Raw genomic sequence first — 14,166 nt, 5'->3', positions numbered from 1 at the left:
TATCATGATCTTCAACATTCTTCCAGTATCTACCCAATGCCCAGTTCCAATGCCACTCTCATATTTTTACATGTTTGTTATGAAAGTACCCCACTCCCAGTACCAAAATGTGTATTAATTATCTATGTATGCATAACAAACTGCCCCCAAAACTTAGTGGCTTCAAACAATACCCATATATCACCTCATACGGTAAGTCTGAAACCTGGGTCCTCCAACTCAGGATCTCTCGCACCTGATGGCTCAACCAGGAAGGATCCACTTACCAGATCACTCACATGGTTGTTGGCAGGATTCAGTCCTCTATGGGCTGTTGGAAAAGGGCCTCAGTTCCTCAGAAGCTTTTGGCCAGATGTCTCCCTTTATTCTTTACCAAGTGGACCTTCCCATTAAACATCCCACAGCATGGCAGCTTGCTTCAGCAGGATGATGAAGGATGAGAAAGTGCACCAGGAAGAGAGAGTTTTAACAAGATAAAAATCAGTATTTCTTTGTAACCTAATTGTGTAAATTGCATTCATCACTTTTAATGACGTCTACTCATCAGAAGCAAATCATAAGATGCAGACCACACTCAGGGAGAGGGTACTATACAAGGGCCTGAATAGCAAGAGTCACCAGCAGCTGTGTTTGAAGCTACTTACCTCAAGAGCCCCCATTAATGGCCAAAAAGAGCAGTCTCCTAAAATGATATGACAGATAGAATCCATTTAGGAGAATATCTGTTTATAAACAATGATTCGAGTTTAGGCATAGTTAATATTTGATAACTGACATGAATTAAAGAAAATGTTTCTTAAGGCTACTCCTTCAGTGGTGCTGAAGTAAAAACAGAAGAGGTTCTACCTGACGTCTGATCAAATCAGCATGATTTGTTAAATATGGAAATGTTAATAAGATAAGTCTTTAGGTAAATACAGATTTTTATCTCTCTGTTTTTGCCAAAATAAAATGAAAAGCAAAGCTAAATGAACAGTGAAAAATGACTTAGTATAAGTGTTTATAAACTGTTCACTTACCTAATGAGAAGAACGTTGGGGACGACAGGATAGAGAGCAATCCTAGCCCATATTAAAGCCTCAAAAAGGAATATATACAGCTAATTTTCACATGTGAAAAATTTTTGCCAGAAGTTCCTGGAATAAATTAAGCATGGAGCAACCAAGATATGGACAAGTATTCTCACAGCTATATGAAAATACGAACACACACACACACACACACACACACACACACACACACATACACACAAACTCCCAAAAGATTAAAAATTCAATAGTAGTAAAATCCTTCATTTATGTCGGTGAGAGATCAAAAAAAATGCAGTGTGCTTCAGCGTCAGTTTTCTCATCTCGAATGGATATAGTAATAACTATATTAGGAGATTATCATGAGGATAAAATGAATACATATTGTACAAATGTATATAGCTATTGGCCCAGTGCCTGACACATGGTAAGTCCTCAAAAAACTGTGGTTGGTCTCCCAAGGACTCGGTAAGCCAAATTAATTTGATGTTGAATTTTCATGATATTTCTGGATGAATTATAAATGTCATTGATAATTCATAGCTGAAGAAGAATTGGCCAAATAACAAAAAAAGTTTCTAGAGTACAAGCGAAGAGTAGTGGAGAGCTGGGAAAAAACAGCCAAAAGCATGGTTCACTGAAGTTGAAGGAGTTGATTATTTAGTAAGAACACATTTAGTAAATGGCCTTTGAAGCTCAGCACCACATCTAAATACCTTCCATTTATGCATCACCTCCCTTAAGAAAGATACTAAGGTGCTGACTTGGGGAAGTAGGGGGTGGGGGGAGGGGATGGAGGTATGACTACATGGTGAGTTCCAGGCGCACTGTCTGGGGAATGGACACGCTTGAGGCTCTGACTCGGGGGGATGGGCGGGACATGGGCAATATATATAACCTGAGCTTTTGTACCCCCATAATAAGCTGAAATAATAATAAAAAAAAAAGACCTGATCAAATAGATCTTGTGTCATTCAGGGTTGACCTGAGACATGTGGTCATTCTGGGAAGGTTGATGGTTTGGCACTTCCTATACCATATTACTGTATTTTCTTTCCTTTTTTTTTTTTTTTTTTTGAGACAAGATCTTGCTCTGTTGCCTCACCTAGCTGGGACTACAGGCATGCACCACCTGGCTAATTTTTCTATTTTTTGTAGAGACAGGTCTCACTCTTGCTCAGGCTGGTCTCAAACTCCTGCAATTCTCCTGCCTCTGTCTCCCAGAGTGCTAGGATTACAGGCATTGAGCCACCACACCCTGCCCATATTTTCTTTAAATATTTTACATTTTTTTATGGAAGCTGAAAGAAACTGATTTTTTATTAACAAAAAAAGTGTTTTTCATAAAAACACTTACTAACTTAAATAGCCACAGAAAGGTAAACGAAAAAAAACCCAGGCAAATATTTCTTACCTTTTCTATAGTTACTCTCTTTATTTTATTTTGTAATTTTCTAGAGGAGACAATATCTTGGGAGGAAAAGTAAGGGGTTTAACATTTAGGTAATTAAACTAAATCACTCATTTCTAATAAGCAAAACAACACGCATTATTGATGTTAGAACTGAGCTGACGGTGAGCTTGTATGTGGTTTACAGATGTACTCAACAGAGACAGGCTGACACCAGTGAGGAGTGAAACCAATTTACATTTTGCCAGTTTATTCCAGTGATGTTTCAGTTCCCCTTTTAGATCTGCGTCTTACTTAGGTAGATACCCAGCTTGCCTTCTCATTAATTTGGCTCTGACTTTTACTCAAAAATCTGTGGGTTGTTGAAACACATGAAAAAATATTCCAGGGATGTGTCTCTTCTCAGGAAAGCGATTCTAAAGCAAACACTTCATAGGAAATTCCTGCCATTGGATTATCCAGTAACGCTGCTGGCAAAGCCTGCAGGAAGACATTAGAGAGGCAAACCATGCTTATGGCAGCCACAGGAATTGGGCTGGGCCAGCTGTCCCGCCATCGAGTGCTAAGATTAAATCCACTGATTTTGCGGTCTTCTCTTTTTCCCAAAGGGTTCCCCAAGTGGAGCAAGACATCTTCCTGGGCGGAGAAAAAATATTCCTCATTCCTCACACCCATGTGCACTTAGGTTGACAATTTTTCTTCAGATCACACTGCATTGCTGGGGTAGTAAAAGGGCAAGGACGAGAGGTTTGACGTGAGTTTCTACAATGAAAGATTACCAAGACAAAATGTGCTAAGCTTGGAAGAAAAATACGTCAATACGGATATTTTCCTCTTATGCTTTTCCAAATATTTAATAAAAATTAGAATTCATTCCCCCAAGGCTTAAATCTTTATCTTCATTCCTCTGAATTAATATGTCTCCCAGTTTCTGTTGCTAGTTTATGCATGGGGAAAAATCAGATTCAAAAGATTTCACACTAATCTGTTGCCAACAGGAGAATATCTTCTTGTAATTGGGAAGGAAAGTGGAAAGGAAATGACAATAGTATAAAACATGTTTCTATGTTCCCTGAACTATTGTATGTCAGTCTCCTCTGAGCTGAATATATTATTGCTTAGAGAGAGTCATTGAAAAAAAAAAAAGATTTTGCCACTTGCAATGGACTGAATGTGCATGTCCCCAGGAAATTCATATGCTGAAACCATCACAAATGTGATGGCATTGGGAGCTGCGGCCTTTGGCAGGTGATTAGGTCACACGTGTGGAGCCCTCAGGATAGGAACAGCGCCCTTATAAAAGACAGCCCAGATAGCTGCCTTGTCCCTTCCACCATGTGAGGACACAGCGAGAAGGTACTCTTCAATGAACCAGACTCAGAATCTTCTGTCGCCTTGATCTTAGACTTCCCAGTCTCCAGAACTGTGAGAATAAATTTCTGTTGCTTATAAGTTATTCAGCTTATGGAATTTTCTCATAGTAGCCTGAAAGGACTAAGTACCACTAGTTGCATGAAAGAGTTAAGGGGCACTGGAAAGTCCACTTAATTTATCCCATTTTACTCTTAACAGTGTTTATTTCTACAGTCCTGTCAGATTCAGTTTTAAAATATTTAGTTCCTAAAGAAACTCTCTGCCTTTCAAAAAATGTATGAACTAATATTATCTCGAGTTGCACTGAATCACTAGCTAGTGCTGGTACTTTTATCCTCATGGCCTGTATTGAGGAAACCTTGGAAGCAGGAACACTGAGACCTCCAATAAATATTTTAGGTTCTTGATTAACATTGTTGTGAGCAGCCTCAGCAGTATTTGAGCTTTCTCTGTGAACTAAATCTGGATCTTTTGAGAAATACTTTTTGCATTATTTTCGCTTTTTGATACTACAAAGGCTGGGAAAAGATGTTGTGAATACAAAATATACAGGATTTGTCTGTTTTCCAGCAAGCCTTTTCCAGGCATAAGAAAAAGAAGAGGATTTGTGTGCCCAGAAACTCCATTCTAAGAGACAACCTTCATGCCTATAATCCCAGCTACTCAAGAGGATGAGGAGGGAGGATTGCTTGAGGCCAGGAGTTTGACACCATGCTGGGCAACATAGCAAGACCCCTGTCTCTAAAAAAACAAACAATTAAAAAATGTTAGGCAGGCATGGTGGTGTGTGCCTGTAGTCCCAGCTGTTCAAGAGGCTGAGGTAGGAGGATCACTGGAGCCCAGGAATTGGAGGCCACAGTGAGCTATGATTGTGTCACTGCACTCCAACCTGAGTGACAGAGAAAGACCTTGTCTCTAAAAAAAAAAAAAAAAAAAAAAGACAGAGAGAGAGACAATTCTCTACTGGATAGCAAGTGAACAGGATGCTGCCTGGGTAACCTCATGTGGTTTTTGTGATTTTTCCTACAGTGTGGACAACCAAGGCTCTTTTGTCATCAAGCTAAATTCTCTCCTTACTCTGTTTGCTGGGTGCTGCTGCTGGAGAATCTGGGTTCTCAGCATCTTTGCAAGGCACCTCCATCAGCCCTACCCCATCCAGTGCACTGCTGCCAAGTCTGAACGTCCTGCCACCCACCCCACTGTCACTCCCCCTACCCCCACTCCCCAGCCTCTCACCCTTCAATCTACCCACTGGTCCATCCTCCGCTCTGGAGGGGATCTGAAGTCAACCTAAGTCGCTTATGGCTTAGCCTTGGGTCAGATATCCTCATACAAATGCCCAGCTGATGCTTGGGGTTCTTTAGTTCTCTGGCTTCACGACAAGACGAGGAATCCTTTCACCTGACCTAGCTGACCCTCTCCAGAGGACTTAGCTAGAGAGTTAATTTGAAGGTGTCTATTGGGGCATGACTTCTGTGACCCTAGCTCTCTTAAAGTGGAGTGTGGAATCCCTCATCTCATCCTAAACAACTCATAATGACTCATCTTTTTTATCTACACTCCATATTTTAATCTCTCCCATGAGAAGAGTTTCTGTTTTAGCTTCACCAAATTATTACAGGAAAATCATGGTCCCCAGAATCAAATGTATGTATCTGTGCAGATTGTATTTTCAAAAGATGACAACAAAAAGACCTCCCATCCTGCATGCTTTCTAAAATCTTACCATTCATAAAGAAGTAGAGTTTAGTTCCTCTCCCCTTCAAAGTCATCAGGCTATGGATTTCTCATAACCGATAGAATGAAAGTGACGCTAAATGACTTTCAGGTTAGGTCATAAAAGACAAGGTGCTTCTGCCTTATTTTCTGGAATACTCATTTTGACACATTCATCTACCATGTAAACAGCCCAAAGACCCTGAGACCAGTGGCCTGTGCAGAAAGACCCCTTAGGGAGGCCCTGAGCCTACATGAAGAGAGTGAGATGCCCAGCCAGCCCCCAGCTATTCCAGTTCCAGTCACAGTTTGACTGTCACCCCAAGAATAGCAACACCAGAACTCCCCAGGTAAGTTCTTCCAGAGTTCCTGATCCACAAAAACTGTGAAAGGTAAAAAAATGATTGTGTTGTCTTAATACAGCAAATTTTGGAATGATTTACTGCATGGCACTACTGATGCTGCAGTATAAATATCTTATGCCCCCAAAATTCACATACTGAAACCTAATCACCAATGTGCTGGTATTAGGAGGCAGGGCCTTTGGGAGGTGAGCGGATCATGAGGGCAGAGACCTCATGAATGGGATTAGTAATCTCATAAAAGAGACACCAGAGAGCAAGCTAACCCTTCCAACATGAGAGGACACAGATGCTACTATCTATAAGGAAGTGGGCTCTCACCAGACAGTCTGCCAGCACCTTGATTTTAGACTTCTCAGCCTTCAGAACCGTAAGAAATATTTGTTGTTTATGAGCCACCCAGTGTATGATATTTTTTTATGGCCTGTGTGGACTAAGACAGCTAACTATAACAATACCTGTATTAGTTGTCTTGGGCTATTATAGCAAAATACCACAGACTGAGTGGGTTAAATAACAAAAATCTATTTTCTCACAGTTCTGGAAGCTAGAAGTGCAAGATCAAGGTGACGCCCAATTCAATTTTTGGTCAGAGTGCTCTTCCTGGCCTGCAGACAGCTTCCCTCTTGTTATGTCCCACATGGCCATTACTTTGTTCATGCATGTGGATTGGGATGGGGGGCGGAGACAGAGAAAGAGAGAGAGAGAGAGAGAGGAGAGTGCATTCTCTGCTGTCTCTTCTCATAAGGATATTATTCATATCAGATCGGGTCCCCACTATTATGACCTCATTTAACCTTAATTACTTCCTTAGAAGGCCTATCTCCAAATACAGCCATATTGGGGGTTAGGGCTTCACCATATAAATTTTGGGAGAACACATTCAGTCTATAATAATGACTGAATTCAAATTACAGCTCTGCCATGATAAAATTTGCTTAACCTGAGCAATTTACTTAACTTCTTTGAGCCTTAATTTTCTTTTATGTAAACATAGAAATAATAATCCTATTTCATCAGATTCTTTTGAGAGTTTAATGAGAACCAGTATGTGAATATTTTATTCATTTCTGGAGAGCAGGGATGACAGTCTCCAGGCCTTATTAGTTAGCCATCCCCACTGTCTTCTGAATAGACAGGGGCCCTGAGATGTCCTCTCATGGACAAAGTAAGCCCTGCTTCTGTTGGGATGGATAGCCAGTGGCCAACACATTGTTTAAGAATCATCAATTCACTTAAAAACATAACAATACCTACTAGGAGCTCAGTGTTGAAAGAAAATATGAATAAACTATGATTTCGTGCTCAAGGAACTCCCATTCTGATGGTACAGGCAGACCTGGTAACAAGTATTTATATTGCAGTTTGACAAGTGTTTAATGAAAAGTCCTGTCTATGGGAGAGCTCAGTGACTCTTGTCACTATCATAGTTAATATTCACCAGAGTCAAAGAAACTAACACTCAGAGAGAGCAAGCAGTCTTTTTGCCCCAAATCACACAGCTTACAAGTGGCCAAAACAGAATCTGATTCCATATGATCATATCCCAATCCCAATGTTTTACCATAACATGACAGAAGCAGGTCAACTTCCCTGAAGAAGGGTCTTTTCTCCTTCAGTGCCCCAGAGTAGGGTTTATGTGAAATGGGGACTACCAGCACCTAAAGCTGAGCTCCTATGTGTTGAAAACCACAGTAATCTTTAAGATTTGTAGTAAGAAGAGAAAACTCTGGAAAGATACTTACCAGGTTGTTAATACGGGAGTACAGAGCATGACATATATGGAGAGAAAAGAAGGAACAAAGAGTCAGAAGAAAGCAAGTAAAAAATAAAGAGACAAAAGTCACTCTACAGAAAAACCCAGCTTGTGTTTTAGCATCCTAGTTAATTAAAATTATATACATTTGTACATGGACACACAAAGAGGTAAATGAAAGAATGATCACCAAAATCTTAATGATGGTTATCTCAGAGTAGGATTACAGATATAATTATTTTTTTCTTTGTTCCTTACATTTATGTATTGTTGGATTTATTCTATAGTAAGGTTTTTTCAGTAAACAATAAATCTAACAATAAACTAAATAAAACTGCTTTTAAAAACAGTTTTGGTTTTTTTTATTAAAAATAGTGATTTATTCACAGTACCTAGTGATCAGTAACATAATTGATTGGACTTTTGTTCTTTTTTTGTTGTTGTTTTTGTTTTGTAAGAATTTAATGTGTAAACAAATACAGAAAAATAAGCATTATAACAACCAGTTTTGCTTGTTATAGCAATTTTAGAGATATTTGAAGTACTTTATATATATATATAAGAGGCTATCTCTGAAAAATAACATTTACCTTCCTGTGGAATAACTTTGCAGTCTCAGATTTTAAGCCAGAAAAACAAGATTCATGCCGGTAAGGCAATCTGTAGATACTGGCTATTGTCACAATTACAATTAGTATACTTTAAAATTGTAAAAATATCTTCCAAAGGGAGAACGAGTATTCTTAAAAAAGATGGCTGGGCCCCCCAGAGTAAATCCTTGCCCAAAGGGGCTGCCCTACTATCCGCAGAATTAAAATGGTCAAGACAAATTGAAAGCTAGGAAAAGAAATACCTTTACCTTCACTGTATTTGCCTGATTCAAGTGGTTCTCTCCAAAGTAAATAGAACACTAGAGATAAGATTTCTAAGAACTAAACGGTATTTGGCTTTGGTACTAAAGTGAGAGAATAAAACACCTATGATTAATTATCAATCTCAAATGACAACTTTATGTGAGGTTTCTATTCTAGGTATAGTAGATTGATTCTTTAAAGTAAACTTATTCATGTTTGTCATTTAGAATCTTAAAAATTTTTGATAAGTTCCTCTACACAAGAAAGAATTCACATATGATCAACACAGTTCTAACTTAATAAAATGGGTTCTCACACTCATCTTGAATTATTTGAGGAAGTATTGCCAATAAGGTGATCTTTTTCCTGAGAAAGCCATGTTACAAAATGACACGAGACAATAGAAATTTTCTCTAATTTTCCCCAAAAACACAAGATGGGAAGATCAGATTACAATATATTTTGTGAGGAAAACATGTTTATTTCTCAAAACTGTATTTTCAGTTACTTTCCAAACTACAGTTTTTTAAAGGGTGAGAATCAAATTTAAATTAAGAAGTGATCATTTCTGTAAGAGAATGAATACATATAGTAAATTTTGATTGGTGTTTAAACAATTTTTATAGGAAATTGTTTACAAGTGGAGAAACTAAGGCAGAGAAACTTAACCAAGCTCAGTTTCAAGGCTGAGTTTACCAGTATAGGTAGAAATAGAGTCTAGGACTCTGATTCCCAGGTTAGAGGGGAATGGGTTATATCTTCCCAAAGGGGAAAAATAAAATTTCTTTATTTCTTTTGGTGGGCAATATTAATAAATAGTTGTTGAAATATGTAACATGAATTTCCTTGAAAATCTTTGGCATTTGTGAGAGTCTTTGTAAGCTGAGGTTTTTAGATATTTTCCCCCAAAATATAAAAAGGCGGGGGAGCTAGCTTTTAAGTTAAACAAAAAAGATTAATCATAATTTCAAAATGACCTGAGTTCATTCTACATGATTATATAAATCAATTGTCCAGCTTATGAGTCCTCTGAAACAGAGGCTGCTATACCTCACGGCGTTCACACGCATGCATTCCGCAGTGATATTTGCATGACCAGAACTTGTTCCACACTTATGTGAATTACAAAATTAAATAAGATGTCTCAGTCTAATTTTTCATAAACCTGACTATTTGACGAAGTCAAACTTATTACAGTGGGATGATGAACTCATATATTGCACAGCACTAAGTTATCCCCAAATTCAAGTATTTATAATATTCCTCCCACATGGATGTTTCTTTGTACAGGCTGAGATGTAAGCTGTGACATTTACATAGCTCAGATAGGTCTTTTTCCCTGTGTGTATGTTTTTGATCACAAAACCTCTAATCTCATCAATTTGCACTTGTAAGAACTCAGGTAGGTTTATGTAGTCAAAATGTAGTAGTATAGAACATACCATGTAAAAGTAAAAAATATGATTATTTTCAAATGCTTTTGCTTTTAAAGTGCTCCTGTGCTGTATTAAATCAACTTTCAGATTATAGAAATCCATGATTAACTATGACAAATAACAGTTTTAAAAAAGATCAGCAATTAAACAGGGATGATTTCTTCAAGTATGAATATACAAACTGAGATTCAAAAATTCTTTAGGGCCATTCAAATCCAAATAGGACCAAAAAAAAAAAAAAAAAAAAAAAAACCACCACTAAAGTGCCCAGGAGGGCTAGCAGAGTGTTTGGAAGGAATGTCAGAGTGTCAGAGACTAATTGGTAGTGTGTAAACTCAAAGTGGTTCTGAATGTTTGGGTAACAAATATTTGTCCAACCACACAGGAAAAACATAAAATATTCTTTATTCAGAAATAAAATAGAAAATAAGTCTGTCCCAATGCTCAGAAGCTGCATCATAAAAATATTTTTTGAGAAATTTTATGCCTAAAAGTTTGCTTGATGCATGTTGTCATCATTGTGCCAAAATCGTCTCTATCTCCAAAGTATGAGTTGATGTGGTCATTCTCCTCCTCTTGCTCTTCTTCATCATAGTCCTCCTCTTCTGCAGCATCATCATTGTCATTGTCATCAGCTTCTTTACTTTTCTCTTTGCTTCCTTCTTTCTCTTCCTTTCCCTCATCTGATTTCTCACCATCACCTCGCTTGTCCAACTCCTCCAGTTTTTTTCAGCACATCTGTAGTGTTAGTGAGTGAAGTGCCTTTGCCTGTATCTTTTGCCTGTTTGCATTTTGGGCCTTTTTTGCGTTTTTTCCTTGGCATAAGCTCTCTTGGAAGTCTTCTCCATTCCTCTTTGCATACCTTCACATATCTCTTACCATACCTTTCAATATCTTGTTTTTCTTCAGGTGTTTTCAATAAAACAAGGCATTCTTGTCATTGCTTCTCTCAACTCCTGTTTCAAGGCCAGCATGTCAGCTTCACCCTCTCCTGTTTCTGGTGGCACTGGCTTACAATCTGTATCAGGAAACAGTGGGGGTGGTTTCAATGGTACATCAGGCAACTTTTCACCTCTGCTAAATTCAATGGCCTCAGTAGAAAAAGTATAAGCAGCTTGTTCTCTTCCTTTACTTCCTGCCATCAAAACTAGTTACCCTAGAAGAGTGGGCAAATTCTGAAAGGTGCTGCTCACTTAGTCTCCTGGCTTGGGTGAAACTGTGCAGCCCACGTGCCAGCCAGCAAGGAAGGGTGCTGGCAGGGGACTCAGTCCTCGGTGCAGCCAGTTCCACCTTGGGAGAGGTGCGCTCCACCCTCCTGATGGGACTTTTGATCAAGCAAAAGTGCACATAGAGCAAATAAGCCATGTGATGAATGACAGTGTTGTGGGATGGAATTGGGGAGTGATTCTTACAGCGAGGTGGTATTTACATCTGTAATTTATTTTTCTTTTCTATTTCAGCCTTGACTCTGAAACATATACTAGCCAGAGGGAAGAAAATTCAAGTGGTTAGAAGCACTTTCTCTAGTTGTGTGACGCTCCCATGAGATTTGGGATCATGTCTGTCTTGTTCACCACTGTGTTACCAGTGCCTACCTCATTGGCCATAATAGTCACTCAATATATATTTTGTCATAGGGTTAATTATTAGGTTTCCCCAGAGGAACAGAACCAATACATAAAAGAAGATTTATTATAAGGATTGGCTCACATGGACATGGAGGCTGAGAAGTCCCACCATATGATGTCTGCAGGCTGGAGAATCAGGAAAGCTGGTGATATAATTCAGTCACAGTACAAAGGCCTGAGTATCTGGGTGCCAATGGTGTTAAGTCTCAATCTGAATCTGAAAGCCCAAGAACCGGGAATGCCAGTGTCCAAGAGCAGGAGAAAGTGGACATCTCAGCTTGTGCAAGGAGAGTGAATTTGCCCTACCTTCCTAGTTTTGTTCTATTCAGACCTCTATTCAGACCTTCATCAAATTGGACGGTGCCTGTCCACATTGATGAAGGTGATCTTCTTTACTAATTCTAATGCTAATATCATAGCCATACCCAGAAAAATGTTTTACCAGCTATCTGGGCACCCCTTAGCCCAGTCAAGGGGTGGTTCACTAAAATGAACCATCACAGGTTGCAAAATGTAACTCATGTTAAAGCTCCGATGCACAGAGAAATGGTAAATTAATTATTTAATGTGCAGTTATTTGGTCTTCCTGAATCCCCACCTTCTGTTTTTTTGGGCAATGGAGTCCTTGTTTGCCCAGGACTGAGGGATTTCCCAGATTAAGACTTTCAGCGTTAAAATCAGGAAAGTCTTTGGAATACAAGACAAGATGGTCATCCGAGAGTGACTTGGGAAAATTAAATGTCTACTCTGGTTGAAACTTAGTTTATCTGATGTATTAAATAGTTCTTCCACATAAAACTCAGTTTTTCATTTGCATTCAATCTTTCAATCTCTCAGCTTTTTCTCTCCCCCTGCCTCTTTCCCTAGGATTATATAGTACTTGGGGGTGGATACAGAGAAGAAAGACTGATCATCAGATCCATGTGGTATCCCTGTTCCAGGCTCTTATGGTCACTGATGGTTTCTGAGGCTGGAGTCGGTAACACTTGAAATGTTGACTTTGCTCTCTCTCTGCCTCTCTCTCTCTGGTCAGAACCGTGAGGCACTCCCTGGTTCACTCTACCTCCCCTGGCTTCCCACTGCCTTGCAGCTTTCCAGCAAGCCTGCCACTTCTTCTAGCCAGATCATTGGCTTGGCCTCTACTCTCAGCATCTAAGTCTACCTACTTCCCTCTTCAAATGAGCATCCACACCATATAGGGGTATCCTGAGGTGGAAGACAGGGCTTCATCATCATAGATAGAGATGTGATTTTTTTCAGTGCTACTCAAAGTGAGGTCTTTGAGCTGGGACCGCCCTGCAAACTCTTTTTCCTACTCTACAATCAGATAAGTACAAAATCAAAATGTGTTTTATAGATACTTTTATAGCAATTTGACAAAGTATTTTTTTGTCTGTTGAATCTCATAACAACAGACAAAATTTTTATGTCTGTGTTTTTTTCTAATTCAATTTTTCCTAAGAATACGTTTTAATTGTATTATAAAAAGGGGGGAAAAGCTGGTCCTTCACTACAGATATGCTGAGAAACTCACTCCATATTATGAGTGAATTTCAGGCTAAGCTCTTTGTATGTTTAAGAGAGCAGAGGTTGTAACTGAAAAATTTGGCAAATCATCTTACAAGAAAATAACCTGGTTCGCACATTTATTATTTTGCTCTTTAATTGCACATCCAAAGTTTTCATACCTTTTTATCTTTCTTTCTTTGCCTTTCTAATCAGTTATAGAAAGAAGGACTAGGTTGAAAAGTTTATACTCAAAAAGGCAATAGAATAAAATACATTAGCAGTTTCAAAACAGTATCCACTTACATTTGTTTTATAAATGAATGAGTGAAGGAGCCTTCATCCTGAAGGGTCCTGTGTGAATGAAAGCAGAGCTGGGGAGTAAAACACAGCTGCACACTGGTAGGAAAGAGAAAGCACGTAGTGCTTTCCAACTCAGCCAGGAGCAAGAGGTGGTTTTCCCTTTTCTGTGCAGGGAGAGGAAGAAAGGAAGAGTCTTCTCTTCTGAGGTGGCAGAACTTTGCTCTTTTCAAGCATGGAGGGGGTAAGGGACCTGCTAGATGAACAGGAGTTCTCTTCATTTTCTTTTCAAAGTGTGTGTGTTTGGAAAGGAATATCACTGAAAACATAAATAAATGCAGTACATGTTTTTAAGACCAAGAAGGTATTATGTTAAGTTATTTTTCTCTGGAAGAATTCGTGGATATAAGCACATACATTTAAGACCTGAAGAACAAAACATGGGAAATCAAAGACTTTTGGGACCAGTATAAGAAGCATCCAGTATCTTCATTGGTAGACCTATTTATTAAAAATAACATGTCACAGCAGATTCTGATTTTTCCTTTGGCTACTGTTCCACTAAAAGCAGGTCAGTATTTCAAAAATCATTTTCTCATTTCATGTACAGATTAAATCTTTTTCCATCAGGATGGTTTTCTGCTTCTTATTCTTCCTTTAATTCCTTGGAGTGAAAGCACTTTAAAAAGTAGCTCACATGATTACCTAATGATATATAAAAACTTTACTGCACAATGAAACAACTGTAATTTATGCACACCAGGAAACTCTTCAGAATTGAATAACCTGATAAAG

General features: G+C 38.7%; 1 pseudogene; it reads right to left on the bottom strand.

The window, feature by feature from the left end:
• Positions 1 to 10,424: 10,424 nt before the first annotated feature.
• On the bottom strand, positions 10,425 to 11,079 carry LOC123648467 (annotated as a pseudogene).
• Between the last annotated feature and the right edge of the window lie 3,087 nt (positions 11,080 to 14,166).

Source organism: Lemur catta, chromosome 12 (assembly GCF_020740605.2).
Source record: "Lemur catta isolate mLemCat1 chromosome 12, mLemCat1.pri, whole genome shotgun sequence".
NCBI lineage: Eukaryota > Metazoa > Chordata > Mammalia > Primates > Lemuridae > Lemur > Lemur catta.
Note: the sequence above shows the minus strand (reverse complement) of the source record. Positions and strands in the feature narration are given on the sequence as shown.